This window comes from Nanorana parkeri, unplaced genomic scaffold, assembly GCF_000935625.1.
Source record: "Nanorana parkeri isolate BGI_ZX_2015 unplaced genomic scaffold, ASM93562v1 scaffold297, whole genome shotgun sequence".
Taxonomy (NCBI): domain Eukaryota; kingdom Metazoa; phylum Chordata; class Amphibia; order Anura; family Dicroglossidae; genus Nanorana; species Nanorana parkeri.
This window is the reverse complement of record NW_017306565.1, coordinates 870,367-888,444: the sequence shown is the minus strand read 5'-3', so window position 1 is coordinate 888,444 and position 18,078 is coordinate 870,367. Positions and strand designations below refer to the sequence as shown.

Here is an 18,078-nt window from a genome sequence, read left to right as displayed (position 1 = left end):
ATGGCAACAGTTCCAGTATCGGAGCATTTGGGCGAGTATGAGTACACTCTCAAATACTCGGTATTGGCACCGATACTAGTATCGGTATTGGTGCATAACTACTAGAAACAATGACTAGTCACAGCCCCCTTTCTCCTTGGGTGTCATAGCCCTCTCCTCTTCTGTGAGTGTCTAACTACTTTCTGAGCTGGCCCAGCTCTTCTGCCCCTCCTTTCATCTCCTTATATAGCCTTTTATGATGCTGCTTGGGGAGGAGCAAAAAGGGAATACTATAGTGTGTCACTTGAGTGACAGCTCTGAGTCTGCTGGGGCTGCTGACATCACATCCAAAATGGCGGCACCCAGCCGCAGTCTCAGGGCTTTTAGATGTCTACACAAGGGAGGTTTTTACAGGTAAATAATATGAATAAAATATGTTAAATGCACAAATAATATTTTTGTTACAAATGAATGGTCTGGCGAGAGGGTCTCTTTAGCAGACCAGATGGGAGCAAATAAAAGTTTATTGTTGGGGTTTACATACATAATAATCTGTTGCATTAACACATGTGCAATAATACGACGCATAGTGTGAATGGGCCCTGAAAAGGCTATACATTCCCTTTATTGCTACAAGCATTGACCATTTTGCTGTTTGTTGAAGCTATCACCGATGGCTGCAATCTCAAACACATCTTCCTCTCTCTCTCTGTCTGTTTGGCGCCTGGATGGATTAAGACTGAGCTTGCTCCATCTCAGCAGGACCCCTCTTACCCACTGTTCAATTCACTTACTCTGTACCTGTGCGCTGTGCCTCACACAAGCTTCTGCCAAGAATGGCTTTGATTGTCATAAGCAGAGACACCTCACCGAGAGCTGGGGAATGGAGCAGACAGTAGGGAATCAAGCTTCCATTTAGACAGGAACATCTTCACACTGCTACAATCCAAGTGGCAGTCACAAAAGAGCCGCTGATAATTGGCAGACACTTTTTTTTTGGTTTTCAGAGGAAATTAAAAGATTCTTTCAGTGCTCGAGCTGGACCCCGACGTTCTGGGGTGCTCAAGGCCCTCTCTGTGATCTTTGTAATCTTTGTGTATGATGGATACTTTTTTTTGCGTGTGTGCTCTTAGAGAAAGTTTCCATTTAACATTTAACAGAATTTGCACAATTCTGTCATAAGAGTTACAGGCTTACCTATAAAAATAAGGTAAATGCTTACCTCTCCTGCTGCCCAGGGCCGTCTTTACCACAGGGCAAATGGAGCAGCTGCCCCGGGACCAATAAGTTACAGGGGCCCACAGCAGCTGTCCCTTTCATCAGGAGCGGCAGGCAGGAGCAGCGACACCCCTGGTAGCAGGAGCAGACTGGGCTGGGGGACTGCCGGCATGTTGAAAGCCAGGAAAAATCATCTCCTGCTCCCCCTTTCCCCCCTCCCCTTATCCTTTTTGCACTGGACACCCACTCTGATGGATCGTTCATTGTTTATCTTCCTGGTTTTCCCTGCATGTGTTCATGCCTAATTGATTTATTTGTTGGACTCCAGACTGGGCCTTGCTGCCTAATCGCAAATTTTTAATTGCGGTCACTCCTATTAGAAAGAAATTGGGGGTGTGGGGTGAACCCCCAAGCCTTTGCTTCAAGGTCTTACGTCCTTCTACCCTTGTCTGGAATGTTTATAACCAATATTTCATTTTGATCTTGTTCTGTATTGTCTATATCTAATGTGCTTACTTTTTGGCTGCTGAGTTTTCTGGTGAACTATGCTTACCACTAAAAATGGTAGAACTCACCGCTCCAATTCCACCTCTGACTGCAAATCAGGATATGTACCGGGTGCAGACTCCAATGGGCTCCCACTCCTCAAACTATACTTCTTCAATCAGCCGCACAAGACCGGTATCTATAAAATCCAAGTTCCAAAAATTCCAATCACACACGGATATGCAGTTTGGGTGTGCATATGACAGAGAACTGCCACATCCTCCCATAGGGAAGAACAGGCACGCAATCCCACGCAGCACCTGTCCCTCTCGGGAACTGCCCGATGTGGCCATGCACGCTGCACTGATATGTACATGCCCGACTTTACACAGTGTGAATGAGGCCTAACTTTAAATATACTTGTTAAGAAACTTGCACAGAGCATATCATAAGCAGCCAAAATAGTTGGAATCAATGTTACCAATGAAAAAAAAAAAACAAATGGCAACCTGTTTCCACCTCCTTATAAATAGGTCCCGGTGACCTTTTGGAGTCAAGCCTTTTCAAGCCAGGTTTTTTTTTATTTTTTTTAAGCTCTGCTCGATCTCCCAATACCGCAGAGGTGCACATAACACTCGCTGGTGCCAGAAAACCAGCAAAGACAGAAGGTCTACAGAAGAGGAGCGATAACTTTCATTGCACTGTAATAATTGGATGATATGACGGAATCACAAATGATCCAAGTGCAAGAACACAGGCAGATTGATAGGAAATTCTGGCTCAGTTCGTAGAAGAGGAAACGCATTAAAGATTTAACAAACTAAATCTGTTTATGCATGTAAATGGTTCAGCATGCTTTTACGGACGTTACAATGCTTTTGAATGTATAAAAAAAAATGGAAGAGCCAGAGTATAAAGCATATAAAAACTATAAAGACTGGTTCAACATGAAAGGATACACCTTCGTTTGAATTGAAAAAGCAGTCATTTGAAAACACCTACTATGCCTATTATACGTTTAATCTGGGAAAATGTATTTCATTGTATTTACAATTCAGCATACTGAGATCAACATAAATAGCATGCAAATCCTGCCGCATTCCAACAATGATTTAAACATAGCATGAGTTATTTATATAACATCATATTATTTTAGTTTATATATTTGTTCTATTTCATTGACTTAGTGTTAACATTGTATGGTCATTTTTTTCAAAGCTATGGTCCCCATGGGCCTTGTATGACCCCGATGGCTGCTAGGGGAAGCAGTGCAATCCAGTGTTGGGACCAGCACTGGGTGATGCATATCTCAATTACTCAAAAGTAATTTTCTATTTTTTTTTTAATCTACAGCTTTTATTAAAATAATACCTAGGAGGTTATTCGCAAAATGGTGAAGAATTTGGAGAAGATAGGACAGGTGAATAATCTAGGACAACATAGCTGATTTGTAAAAGACAAATCCAATTTAGTTCACTTTCCAGTTCAACTATGTTGTCCTTGATTGTTCACTTCTCCCGCCTTCTCCTAACTCTTCACCCTTTTGTGAATAACCCCCTTAGTGATCCTGTCAAAAAGATTCTTCAATAGACACTTCCTGGTATAGGGTGACAAGGCCTTGGCTTTGTCTGCCAACTGTGCTCCTGCATTGTCACCATAAAGCTAAACAAAATCCATGTTGCACAAGAACCCCCTGGCAGCCTGAGTGAGGTTGGTGCACAGCAGCAGAGGCACCGCAATTTCAAATAAATGAAGAAGAAATCAGCACACCCATAGACCTGAATTAAACATCCTTAAATGATAATTAAACCCTAGAGGGGGTTTGCATATATCTACTGCTAGCGAGCAATAGATAAATACAAAAACATAATAAAAAAAAAAAAGCTATGAAAAAGGTTACAACTTACCTGTGTCTCCCCGCCGGATGCAACCGTCCGAAGATCTGAAAAGTCCGGACCGGCCGCAAAGGATCATGGGGCGGGCGCATGTGTAGTACAGATCTTCGGCCACGAGACGAGGAGAGACACAAGGTAAGTCAGTGCAGGCAGCCTGGCAGCGTGCAACCGCACAGACTCTGTGGGACACAGAAGACACAGCAGTCAGCGATGGATCAGAGACCGGCACCAGCGCTGGAGGGACTCCTGAAAACTACTGGAATGTAGAAGATGATTGGATCAAGAGGCATTATTTAAGGGAAGTCCTTACACTAGCATGTAGGGGTATCGTGTAATGTCCCTTTAAAATGAAGTTCATCGTAGAATTAGAACATTAAACGGCCATATATCACATGTACCTTGATAAATGCATAGCACCATGTTTGATTACTGTCTGCACTCTGGTTGTCCAGCATCCAGCATTGGAACCTAAGTGACACCGTGAGTTGCATGGTGTCACTGCTAATGGCCATCAGTTTTCCAATGTTGATTGCTTTACAACAGGAGCGCGGAGAGAAGCCAAACCTGGTGCAGAAGTCAAAAGTCAAACCAAGGCACATATGTTATATGGCTGTTTAATGTTCATTGATTAATTCTAGGGGGGACTTGCACTTTAATTTACCATGACATAGAACCAATGGCATTTCAGGGCCACGCAGGGACCTCACTTGTCACCTTGCTAAAGGGTTCACTATGTGGTCTTGAAACAACATTGGTACTATGCCACAGTTACTGCAAGTTTACTGGTGTGCTGCTTTGTGTAGTCACCCTGCCACATGGGATTAGGATGGAGACTACTAGAGGCCATTGCAACTCACATTACACAGGCATAGTCAACTAAACATAGCAACAAAACATAACCAAGTCTCCTCCGTATTTCACAGTAGGTATGGTGTTCTTTTGTTTGGTTTGAAAGCTTCTGTGCATATAGATGTGACTTGCCAAAAACTCTCATTTTTTCTCAGCTATCCTAAAGAACATTCTCCCAGAAGTATTGTGATTTATCAATAGTCATTTCAGCAATCTCCAGGCTGTCTTTTTTATGTTTCTTTCATCAGGGGAGTCCTTCCTTTGATCCCACTGTTGCTCAGTAAGTGACAGATGGTGCAATCAGACACTAACGCACCTTGACTTTGGGGTCCAGCTTGTATCTCTTCGGAAGTTTTCCTTGGCTCTTTGTCTACCATTTGCACTATGCTTCTGTTCAATCTGGAGTTGATTTTCCTCTTGTTACCAAGTCAAGGGAGGTTTGCTACAGTTCAATGGACCTTAAACTTCTTAGCTGCCTAAAGATGGTCTTGCAGCCTTTACCTTTGACATGCTGGTTTGTAGTTTTCTTTCTTACCTCCGTGGACATCTGTCTTCTTTGCTTTCCTGGTCCATGTTCAGTGTGGTGCACTAGATCAGTGCTCCCCAACCTTTTTATCGCCGCGGACCGGTCAACGTTTGATAATTTTACCGTGGCACGCTGAGGGGGGGACGTTGATTGTTTATATTTTAGATTGTTTTGATTTAATAATTTTAATTTAATTGTATTTAAAAATGCCTTCAAAATAAAATACAGTTACACCAAAAAATGAAAGCGTTGGAATTCTTCACCTATTCCACCACCGAAAAACTGGGCAAGATTACGTTAAAATGTGTGACCACGTCACTGGTCACACATTCTAACGTGGTCTCAAACTTTGATAGATCACATGCCTACCTGTAATCATTTAATCATAGAAATAGATTATAATAGTGAACATTACAGTGTAATATTCCCCATTATAATCCATTTGTCTAATTACATAAAATAGCAGTACACAACAGAGAAATAGATTATAATAGGGAACATTACAGTGTAATATTCCCCATTATAATCCACATCCAATGACATGATGTAATAATGATCTTGTATTCACTTGAAATGTACCTTGGAAATGCTAGAAACTATGGAAAGTACCGATATATTTTGCTTTCGGTACTCACCGATGCAGAGTACCGATACCGGTGCTTCCTCTGGTATAGAGCCGGCTTCCTGGGCAATCAGGAAGTCGGGCGGCGGGTAATGCCGCCCAGGTTCCTGATTGCCCAGGAACCTGGCTCCATGTTGTTTGGTTGGCTTGATTGTGATTGGCTGGAAAACTGGTTTCCCAGTCAATCAGCATCGAGCTGGCTTCCTGGCCAAACAGGAAGCCGTGTGGCGAATAATGACCCGCTTCCCAGTTTTATGACTGGCTGGCAAGCTGGCACTCCTGCCAATCAACATTGATCCGGCTGTTCGGACGGCTCAGTGCTGATTGGCCGAGAAGCCGACTTTCCAGCCAATCAGCAAGGGCTTTTCGGCCAGCTGGATGCTAATTGGCTGAGAAGCTGGCTTCCCAGCCAGTCAGCATGGAGCTGACTTCCCGGCCAATGAGGAAGCAGGGAGGCGGACATTACTCGCCAACTGGCTTCCTGATTGCACGGGAAGCCGGCTCCTTGTTCCCCTATGGCAACAGTTCCAGTATCGGAGCATTTGGGCGAGTATGAGTACACTCTCAAATACTCGGTATTGGCACCGATACTAGTATCGGTATTGGTGCATAACTACTAGAAACAATGACTAGTCACAGCCCCCTTTCTCCTTGGGTGTCATAGCCCTCTCCTCTTCTGTGAGTGTCTAACTACTTTCTGAGCTGGCCCAGCTCTTCTGCCCCTCCTTTCATCTCCTTATATAGCCTTTTATGATGCTGCTTGGGGAGGAGCAAAAAGGGAATACTATAGTGTGTCACTTGAGTGACAGCTCTGAGTCTGCTGGGGCTGCTGACATCACATCCAAAATGGCGGCACCCAGCCGCAGTCTCAGGGCTTTTAGATGTCTACACAAGGGAGGTTTTTACAGGTAAATAATATGAATAAAATATGTTAAATGCACAAATAATATTTTTGTTACAAATGAATGGTCTGGCGAGAGGGTCTCTTTAGCAGACCAGATGGGAGCAAATAAAAGTTTATTGTTGGGGTTTACATACATAATAATCTGTTGCATTAACACATGTGCAATAATACGACGCATAGTGTGAATGGGCCCTGAAAAGGCTATACATTCCCTTTATTGCTACAAGCATTGACCATTTTGCTGTTTGTTGAAGCTATCACCGATGGCTGCAATCTCAAACACATCTTCCTCTCTCTCTCTGTCTGTTTGGCGCCTGGATGGATTAAGACTGAGCTTGCTCCATCTCAGCAGGACCCCTCTTACCCACTGTTCAATTCACTTACTCTGTACCTGTGCGCTGTGCCTCACACAAGCTTCTGCCAAGAATGGCTTTGATTGTCATAAGCAGAGACACCTCACCGAGAGCTGGGGAATGGAGCAGACAGTAGGGAATCAAGCTTCCATTTAGACAGGAACATCTTCACACTGCTACAATCCAAGTGGCAGTCACAAAAGAGCCGCTGATAATTGGCAGACACTTTTTTTTTGGTTTTCAGAGGAAATTAAAAGATTCTTTCAGTGCTCGAGCTGGACCCCGACGTTCTGGGGTGCTCAAGGCCCTCTCTGTGATCTTTGTAATCTTTGTGTATGATGGATACTTTTTTTTGCGTGTGTGCTCTTAGAGAAAGTTTCCATTTAACATTTAACAGAATTTGCACAATTCTGTCATAAGAGTTACAGGCTTACCTATAAAAATAAGGTAAATGCTTACCTCTCCTGCTGCCCAGGGCCGTCTTTACCACAGGGCAAATGGAGCAGCTGCCCCGGGACCAATAAGTTACAGGGGCCCACAGCAGCTGTCCCTTTCATCAGGAGCGGCAGGCAGGAGCAGCGACACCCCTGGTAGCAGGAGCAGACTGGGCTGGGGGACTGCCGGCATGTTGAAAGCCAGGAAAAATCATCTCCTGCTCCCCCTTTCCCCCCTCCCCTTATCCTTTTTGCACTGGACACCCACTCTGATGGATCGTTCATTGTTTATCTTCCTGGTTTTCCCTGCATGTGTTCATGCCTAATTGATTTATTTGTTGGACTCCAGACTGGGCCTTGCTGCCTAATCGCAAATTTTTAATTGCGGTCACTCCTATTAGAAAGAAATTGGGGGTGTGGGGTGAACCCCCAAGCCTTTGCTTCAAGGTCTTACGTCCTTCTACCCTTGTCTGGAATGTTTATAACCAATATTTCATTTTGATCTTGTTCTGTATTGTCTATATCTAATGTGCTTACTTTTTGGCTGCTGAGTTTTCTGGTGAACTATGCTTACCACTAAAAATGGTAGAACTCACCGCTCCAATTCCACCTCTGACTGCAAATCAGGATATGTACCGGGTGCAGACTCCAATGGGCTCCCACTCCTCAAACTATACTTCTTCAATCAGCCGCACAAGACCGGTATCTATAAAATCCAAGTTCCAAAAATTCCAATCACACACGGATATGCAGTTTGGGTGTGCATATGACAGAGAACTGCCACATCCTCCCATAGGGAAGAACAGGCACGCAATCCCACGCAGCACCTGTCCCTCTCGGGAACTGCCCGATGTGGCCATGCACGCTGCACTGATATGTACATGCCCGACTTTACACAGTGTGAATGAGGCCTAACTTTAAATATACTTGTTAAGAAACTTGCACAGAGCATATCATAAGCAGCCAAAATAGTTGGAATCAATGTTACCAATGAAAAAAAAAAAACAAATGGCAACCTGTTTCCACCTCCTTATAAATAGGTCCCGGTGACCTTTTGGAGTCAAGCCTTTTCAAGCCAGGTTTTTTTTTATTTTTTTTAAGCTCTGCTCGATCTCCCAATACCGCAGAGGTGCACATAACACTCGCTGGTGCCAGAAAACCAGCAAAGACAGAAGGTCTACAGAAGAGGAGCGATAACTTTCATTGCACTGTAATAATTGGATGATATGACGGAATCACAAATGATCCAAGTGCAAGAACACAGGCAGATTGATAGGAAATTCTGGCTCAGTTCGTAGAAGAGGAAACGCATTAAAGATTTAACAAACTAAATCTGTTTATGCATGTAAATGGTTCAGCATGCTTTTACGGACGTTACAATGCTTTTGAATGTATAAAAAAAAATGGAAGAGCCAGAGTATAAAGCATATAAAAACTATAAAGACTGGTTCAACATGAAAGGATACACCTTCGTTTGAATTGAAAAAGCAGTCATTTGAAAACACCTACTATGCCTATTATACGTTTAATCTGGGAAAATGTATTTCATTGTATTTACAATTCAGCATACTGAGATCAACATAAATAGCATGCAAATCCTGCCGCATTCCAACAATGATTTAAACATAGCATGAGTTATTTATATAACATCATATTATTTTAGTTTATATATTTGTTCTATTTCATTGACTTAGTGTTAACATTGTATGGTCATTTTTTTCAAAGCTATGGTCCCCATGGGCCTTGTATGACCCCGATGGCTGCTAGGGGAAGCAGTGCAATCCAGTGTTGGGACCAGCACTGGGTGATGCATATCTCAATTACTCAAAAGTAATTTTCTATTTTTTTTTTAATCTACAGCTTTTATTAAAATAATACCTAGGAGGTTATTCGCAAAATGGTGAAGAATTTGGAGAAGATAGGACAGGTGAATAATCTAGGACAACATAGCTGATTTGTAAAAGACAAATCCAATTTAGTTCACTTTCCAGTTCAACTATGTTGTCCTTGATTGTTCACTTCTCCCGCCTTCTCCTAACTCTTCACCCTTTTGTGAATAACCCCCTTAGTGATCCTGTCAAAAAGATTCTTCAATAGACACTTCCTGGTATAGGGTGACAAGGCCTTGGCTTTGTCTGCCAACTGTGCTCCTGCATTGTCACCATAAAGCTAAACAAAATCCATGTTGCACAAGAACCCCCTGGCAGCCTGAGTGAGGTTGGTGCACAGCAGCAGAGGCACCGCAATTTCAAATAAATGAAGAAGAAATCAGCACACCCATAGACCTGAATTAAACATCCTTAAATGATAATTAAACCCTAGAGGGGGTTTGCATATATCTACTGCTAGCGAGCAATAGATAAATACAAAAACATAATAAAAAAAAAAAAGCTATGAAAAAGGTTACAACTTACCTGTGTCTCCCCGCCGGATGCAACCGTCCGAAGATCTGAAAAGTCCGGACCGGCCGCAAAGGATCATGGGGCGGGCGCATGTGTAGTACAGATCTTCGGCCACGAGACGAGGAGAGACACAAGGTAAGTCAGTGCAGGCAGCCTGGCAGCGTGCAACCGCACAGACTCTGTGGGACACAGAAGACACAGCAGTCAGCGATGGATCAGAGACCGGCACCAGCGCTGGAGGGACTCCTGAAAACTACTGGAATGTAGAAGATGATTGGATCAAGAGGCATTATTTAAGGGAAGTCCTTACACTAGCATGTAGGGGTATCGTGTAATGTCCCTTTAAAATGAAGTTCATCGTAGAATTAGAACATTAAACGGCCATATATCACATGTACCTTGATAAATGCATAGCACCATGTTTGATTACTGTCTGCACTCTGGTTGTCCAGCATCCAGCATTGGAACCTAAGTGACACCGTGAGTTGCATGGTGTCACTGCTAATGGCCATCAGTTTTCCAATGTTGATTGCTTTACAACAGGAGCGCGGAGAGAAGCCAAACCTGGTGCAGAAGTCAAAAGTCAAACCAAGGCACATATGTTATATGGCTGTTTAATGTTCATTGATTAATTCTAGGGGGGACTTGCACTTTAATTTACCATGACATAGAACCAATGGCATTTCAGGGCCACGCAGGGACCTCACTTGTCACCTTGCTAAAGGGTTCACTATGTGGTCTTGAAACAACATTGGTACTATGCCACAGTTACTGCAAGTTTACTGGTGTGCTGCTTTGTGTAGTCACCCTGCCACATGGGATTAGGATGGAGACTACTAGAGGCCATTGCAACTCACATTACACAGGCATAGTCAACTAAACATAGCAACAAAACATAACCAAGTCTCCTCCGTATTTCACAGTAGGTATGGTGTTCTTTTGTTTGGTTTGAAAGCTTCTGTGCATATAGATGTGACTTGCCAAAAACTCTCATTTTTTCTCAGCTATCCTAAAGAACATTCTCCCAGAAGTATTGTGATTTATCAATAGTCATTTCAGCAATCTCCAGGCTGTCTTTTTTATGTTTCTTTCATCAGGGGAGTCCTTCCTTTGATCCCACTGTTGCTCAGTAAGTGACAGATGGTGCAATCAGACACTAACGCACCTTGACTTTGGGGTCCAGCTTGTATCTCTTCGGAAGTTTTCCTTGGCTCTTTGTCTACCATTTGCACTATGCTTCTGTTCAATCTGGAGTTGATTTTCCTCTTGTTACCAAGTCAAGGGAGGTTTGCTACAGTTCAATGGACCTTAAACTTCTTAGCTGCCTAAAGATGGTCTTGCAGCCTTTACCTTTGACATGCTGGTTTGTAGTTTTCTTTCTTACCTCCGTGGACATCTGTCTTCTTTGCTTTCCTGGTCCATGTTCAGTGTGGTGCACTAGATCAGTGCTCCCCAACCTTTTTATCGCCGCGGACCGGTCAACGTTTGATAATTTTACCGTGGCACGCTGAGGGGGGGACGTTGATTGTTTATATTTTAGATTGTTTTGATTTAATAATTTTAATTTAATTGTATTTAAAAATGCCTTCAAAATAAAATACAGTTACACCAAAAAATGAAAGCGTTGGAATTCTTCACCTATTCCACCACCGAAAAACTGGGCGAGATTACGTTAAAATGTGTGACCACGTCACTGGTCACACATTCTAACGTAGTCTCAAACTTTGATAGATCACATGCCTACCTGTAATCATTTAATCAGAGAAATAGATTATAATAGGGAACATTACAGTGTAATATTCCCCATTATAATCCATTTGTCTAATTACATAAAATAGCAGTACACAACAGAGAAATAGATTATAATAGGGAACATTACAGTGTAATATTCCCCATTATAATCCACATCCAATGACATGATGTAAGACACCCCCCCTTCCCCCGCTCAGACTCACCCTTCCAGGAGCAGCAGCCATGTGTCGATGTGTGCACTCACTGCAGGGGGCGGGGAGGGGCGTGTGACACACATATGTCTCCTGTGACTCACCTCCCCTCCCGCCGCCTGTTACTATAGACGTGGCCGGGAGGGGAGGTGAGTCACAGGACCCGCCCCCTCACTGTGAAGCCCGTCGGCAGTGCGGGGCCCCGGTGTTCGAACACCGGGACCGTGCACTGCCATATATTGCATAACCGGACCGCACTGAGACTGTGCGGCCCGGTACCATTTGATCCGAGGACCAGTACCGGTACGCGGACCGGGGGTTGGGGAACACTACACTAGATGATACCAAACAGCAGAGTGACTACTTTTCTCCTTTTAAATAGGGGGATTGACTAATTACAAGACTAATTACAGAAAACAGTTTGAAAGATCGCTATGATCTAATTATTTTCTTGAATCTTTTCTAGGGGTACCAACAAATTTGTCCAAGCCATTTTAAAATATCTTTGGAGAATAGGCAAAAATACATTTAGTTTCACACTTTATTTGCTTTGTTCTATGCCATACTAAAGGCATACAGGTACACATAAGACAGTTGCTTTTGATTTCATCACTTTTCAGGAGGAATATTATTCATATTATTATTATTATTATTATACAGGATTTATAAAGCGCCAACAGTTTGCTCAGCACTTTACAATAAAAGGAAGACATTACAATTACAATACAATTCAAGGCAAGATGATAAGAAGGGCCGTGTCTGTGAGGGCTTCCAATCTAAAAGGGAGGAATAAATCAAGTTTCAATGAGCTGTATGGGTACCAATACATTTCTCCACAAATGGGTTTATGTCTACTTTAAAAAAGTATTCTGAGGACAAGTAAATAGAAGGTGGATGACTAAACTGCTTGATATATGGATAGCCACGAGAGGCACACAAGCTTATATGCAATGCAATGATCAAAATGGGTAACAACCACCATTATCAACCATCAAAATGGGTATCAATGGGTATAAATCACATCAAAAATGACTTTCAAGTTCAGAAAATATATAATGTTGGGGGGTTTTAAGTAATTTTCAGGCCAAAAATGTGGAATATAACATGGGTACAAAAAATGAAAAAAAGGCCTCAGTCATGAAGGGGTTAAAGTAATGGCTACAAATGCATACCAAAAATACGCTATAGTAACAGCACAATACACTAAAGCTTTCCTTTGTAAATGCTGCCCTGCTGACTCCCTTTATCATTGCCCTGAGATTTTAGAGCTTTAAGGGCATTTTAAAGTCTACAAAAGCAGCTGCTGCTGACTGTTGGCAAATTCTCTGGGCAATCCGTGGATATCACAAACTATTTACTCAAGATAAAGTCAGATTTCTTAAAATAAAGAATCTTCTTCTCTTGCCTTCACAGCCCAAAATCCCCTTTGTTTTATTTAACAATTCTGACACCCAATTTTCTTACACTGCCAACTCAACGGCCTTTTGCATTGACTACTGCGTCTTCGGTCCCAAACTGTAACATCAAGACGTGGGCTTTGAGAAGTTAGCTCTTTATTACTCTGCTGGAGTCAGTGCAGTATATTAATGTGAAAGTCAGTTCCTAGGCCTTTGTGCTGCCCTAAGAATGTGAGAATATTGGAGTCTCTCTCCGACAGAGAACTCTCCTTTAATATTTTCTAGGCTAAAACTGTCCTTTAACCTGAGGTAGCAAGGTAATTTCAGATCAGTCAAGATGTACTTTTTCCTCTTTTTTTTTTTTTTGTCCTTGCCTTCAAGAAACATAACGGAGTACACCTTACCATTTTTGATTTGCGGAAATCAGAGCAATTTTCTCCTGAAGTCTAGAGGATATAAAGGTTTTTTTTTTCTTTTTTTGACATTTTATTTATTTTTCTAGGCTCCTTCTTTGCTTTCAAAAGCTCTCAACTTCAGCAGGATCAAGTTGTATTAAAAGACTTAAGTGCCAAAGACCAATGAAGTTCTACTCTATGTCAATTCTTGGCAGGTTCTATACATGAAAGCTGTTTTATTTATTTAAAAAAAAAGTAAGGTGAGAAATGCTTTTCAAAGCCGGAAAATGCTGGAGTGGTGTCTGTAAAGGGAAAAATAAAAGTATCATTGGCTATATAATTGAATTACAATATCGGCAGTTAGTAGGAGTGAGAACACGTTTCAGACCCCAAGTTTATAATACTCCAAAAATCTAACACTTAACTACCCCTCCCAAATATGGTAGAAGTTGGGAGAGGAGGGATCTCACTTAAAATCCCCCTCTCCCAACTTCTGGCATACTTAGGAGGGGTAGTTAATTGTTTGATTTTTGCAGTATTAACAAGCCATAAACAGCAACTCTTTTTTTGTTTTAAGTTTTGAATAGGGGATGATTCTGTCTGTGTCCTGGTTGGGAAGATATACTCTCCTTTTGCAATGAATGCTTGTCATACAGTATATCCTTGTACACTATATGGCTGAAAATGTGTGAACACTTGACCATCACATCTTTAAAAGTTTGTTAAACATCCAACTTCAAAACCATAGAAGTCATATGAAGATGTTTCCTTCTTTGCAACTATACTTGCTTTTGTTCTTCTAGGAAGGATTGCCACAAGACTTTGAAGTGTATCTGTGGGAATTCGGGCTCATAAAGCATAAGAGTTTTTGTGATGTCAGGTACTGATGTTGAATGAGAAGATCTGGCTCACAATTTTTCTTCCAGTTCATCCCAAAGTTGTTCAGTAGGGTTGAGGTCAGGTTCCTGCAGGCCACTTAGGTTCCACAACACTAAACTCTAAACATATCAAACCATGTCTCCATATTGCTGGCTTTGAACACAAGGACCCAGTCATGCTGGAACAGAAAAGGGTGTTCCTCAAACTGTTGCCACAAGGTTAGAAGCACACAATTGTGGAAAATGTCTTGGTATGCTGTAATATTAACAGTAGACTTCACTGGAAACACCTAGAGTCAAAAATATGGAGGGGTGTCAACATACGTTTGACCATATAATGTATGTGATCTATAGATGTTCTATTCCAAGATTTCATCACAGCATTTATTTTATGGATTTGTGGCTAACTGTGTTTTAAACAGTGCATTCAATATTCTTCCCAAAGGACTGCAGAAATAAAATGAATTGGAAAATAAGTATTGTCTTTATATATATAGTTGAGACGATTCCGTTTCTTTGGTGGATTTGTATTACTGGAAGGTTTTTTTTCCCCACACTTTTTTGCACCAGGTGTCACCAATCTTAGATAAGCCACGATCTCTCCAGTGGGGCCACATACAGATGTTCTTCCCCTGCTCCACTCTAAACATGTGTCTCTCTCTGTCCCCAATGGAGATCTTATTTTTGTTTTCCTGTTCCAGGTGGCACCAGTCTTCAGGACAGGATGTAAAGGCTAATCACTCTGGTGATGTGTAAATAAAAAAACACCTGACAGAGGTTTTAATGTAGATGACAACCCAATCTCTAAAATCTCATATAAACTTTAACATGTTAATGTCATTTCCACAGATGTTTTCAGCCCTTTCAAATGCAGCTTTCATTAAAAGCATACCTGTCAATCCTGCCAGAAGTTTCTTGTTGAGGCACTTTTTTTCATAACGTGGCAGCTGTCTGTCAATTGTGTTTCTTTGCTGCCATCTGTCACATATGCCCAAGTTCATACTACAAGTGGCTGTGTTAACACACACTTCTCGGCCCTCTGTTGTCAGTAAACCAGTCCAGATGTAAAACTGAAAATTTTAAATCAGACCCTTATCCAGGCATGAAGTTGGCATGGCCAGGAAAGGGGGGGGGGGCAACAAGCACGCTCTTCCCCCCTCCTCCTGAACCATACCAGGACACATGCCCTCAGCATTGAGAAGGTACATTCAAGGGGGGTTCGCAATGCCTCCTCGCACTTGATAAATACATTGTGGGGTGTTTGGACAGAGACTTATCCAAATCTGGAAGCCCCCTTTAGAATAAGCCCACAGATATCACCCCTCCAGGTAAATGAGTGAGGGATACATAGTGCTCCTAGTAACTCATTCACAAAATAGCGAATAAAAACACCCTCACTGTAGTAAAAGTCCTTTATTAAAAATAAATGAAAACATAAATAATTTGCTCTGTTGCTATGCCTGGCACAAACTACAGTTCCCTAGTGCTGCTAAATTGTCAAAAAGAGTGCCAGGAAAGCTGGTCAATGGCATCACCTGAGATACCCGCTGGCTTGTTATAATTTAAAACAGCCGGTGATGGTCAATCATTTAAAAGAGGTATTGATACAGCTGCTAAAAGACAGACTAAAGTTCTCATCTCATTTTCACTTCAAGCTTTAATTTCTATTCTTTTTATAAAATAAATGTTACACGTCTTTTTCTACTTCTGGCAGTGGGCAGTCCTAAATGTTGCAGAGACCAGTACTGCATAATGATGTTGCTGTAATGCTTGATCTTGTACCAATGGTCAGTGAGTATAGCTGACTAATGTAGCTTTACTAATAGCAGCCCCCATTCCCCTAAGGCAAGCAGGCCTAATGGTGCTTGGTGCCCTCAGGACTCATTACACAGTGCTGTAATCTCTGGTCAGGTAGCACAAGATTCTGAGCAAAGGAATAGCAATAGTACCAGAAACCATAAGGGCAAGGCCCTCCTTACTATCTTGTCTTGAATTGTATTGTGATTGTAATGCCTTCCTTATATTGTAAAGAGCAAACTGTTGGCACTATATAAATCCTGTATAATAATGGTAATAATAATGTAGCAGGAAGTTGGTCCAGGCAGCAGGCAGAGAAATGGTAGTTAAGAGGCAAGGGTAATTCCAGTTGGCAGGCAAGAGACATGGTCAGTAAACTGGCAAGGGTTGGTCCGGGCGACAGGGCCAATAGAAGGCAGGAGGGAGGAGAAGGCATTGCTAAGCATCAGAATTTTCAGAGTCAGAATTGCAGATGCAGTTGGGTTGCTGGCAATAGGCCACCAAGACCAATGGGGAGAACCAGGGTGCTAAGAGGCGCAGTTGCTTGAGTCAGGAGATGCGCTGTGAGGTGGACTGATCAGTGTGGGACCATACAAGGCAAGTCTTTACATCTGTAGCACACTCTGCAGCATCTTCTTGTGACTTCAAGGTGCCTGAATTATGTACCCCCAGGGGGGTAGAGACCAGCGCTGAATTCCATAGCCATGAGTGTGCAGGGGGCATTGTTGAAGAAAGGACAACAATTGCAGAAAGACCTGCTATTTTGTTTTACCTGTACAGGGCAATGGCTTCTTACAAGGCTTTACATTATTTTTTTTCCCCAGCTGTCTGTTAGAGATGTTGCTTTTGTAAACTACATTAACATTGGGTATTAGTGCCACAAACTCTTTCCATACTGAAAATGTATGTGGTATCTTCAAGGAGATGAGAACACAGGCCAATTGCCCAGAGAAGTGTCCAGTTAGCAGATTTGGTGCATGGTTGATGGTTAGGTGAATTGATTTATCATGACATTCTTTCCCTTCCTATGTTCCTTCACTTAAATTTATTTTCTTGAAGTCTTTCCATTTCACCCAAAACACAGAACACAACAGCTTGAAGGAGCACTGCTTACTTATCTTCTTGGTACTCTTACAAAGCTCATAGAACTAATTACCTTATGTCAGTAACATATTTTTTCATTATAAATGTAGATGAACTGCTTGAGGAAGTTGTGGCTCTTCATGTGCCAAGCGCCCTTTTAATTTCAGAATAGTTTTACTATGTCCATCAGACAAAGATCTTGCATCCATGTAGTATTGGAGGCTCTTTGATGTTTGTGTTTAGGGTGGTTTTAGTGGGTTTGGCTAGTACGTGCCTGGTAATTACCCCACAATACTTCTCAGATTGCATTGCCTAAAAAATAACAGTGCATACCTTCCATATTAGAAATATAAATACTCTAGTAGTTTGTATAGATATACAGCATTAAGTGAACTACTCATAGGCAGATGACAGCCCTGGTGTATTCTACAGATTGTGGAAGACACACTTGACTGATTCATTTTGGAGGTAGTGAGTACTGCCAAGTGGATTACATTTCACATGTCATTAACTATAATTACTGATTACTTCTACTTCCTTCTAGAGTTTATAACATGGTTACAATACCTGTAAACCCTAATTGAATGACACTTAGAAGCACTGTGTATCATAAACAGTTGCTTTTTAAAAAATACATAAATAAATAAATACATAAAAACACTGTCTTTACTTTTTTGTTGCATCTCAATTTTGTTTATCTTGTCACAAACCTAGATGGTGATCAAGCTGAGCAAGGGGCTACCCTTGCACAACTTGTCCAACTCCCCTTGAAGGAATTGGGGAAGCACGAGTGTTGACAAGGCTATTTGATAGTGCCTTTTACCGGGGCCAAAGCTGGGGGGGGGGCAACTCTGTTTCCCCTGGGTGCCACTTAAGGAGTGGTCCCACTGGGTGTGTGGATGAAGAACATCTCCCTT

General features: G+C 42.0%; 1 protein-coding gene across 1 annotated transcript in view; it reads left to right on the top strand.

Moving 5' to 3' along the window:
- Positions 1 to 18,078, top strand: part of LOC108788004 (leucine-rich repeat-containing protein 4C) — a 246,154-nt gene that overhangs the window by 11,532 nt on the left and 216,544 nt on the right. The window lies entirely within an intron of this gene.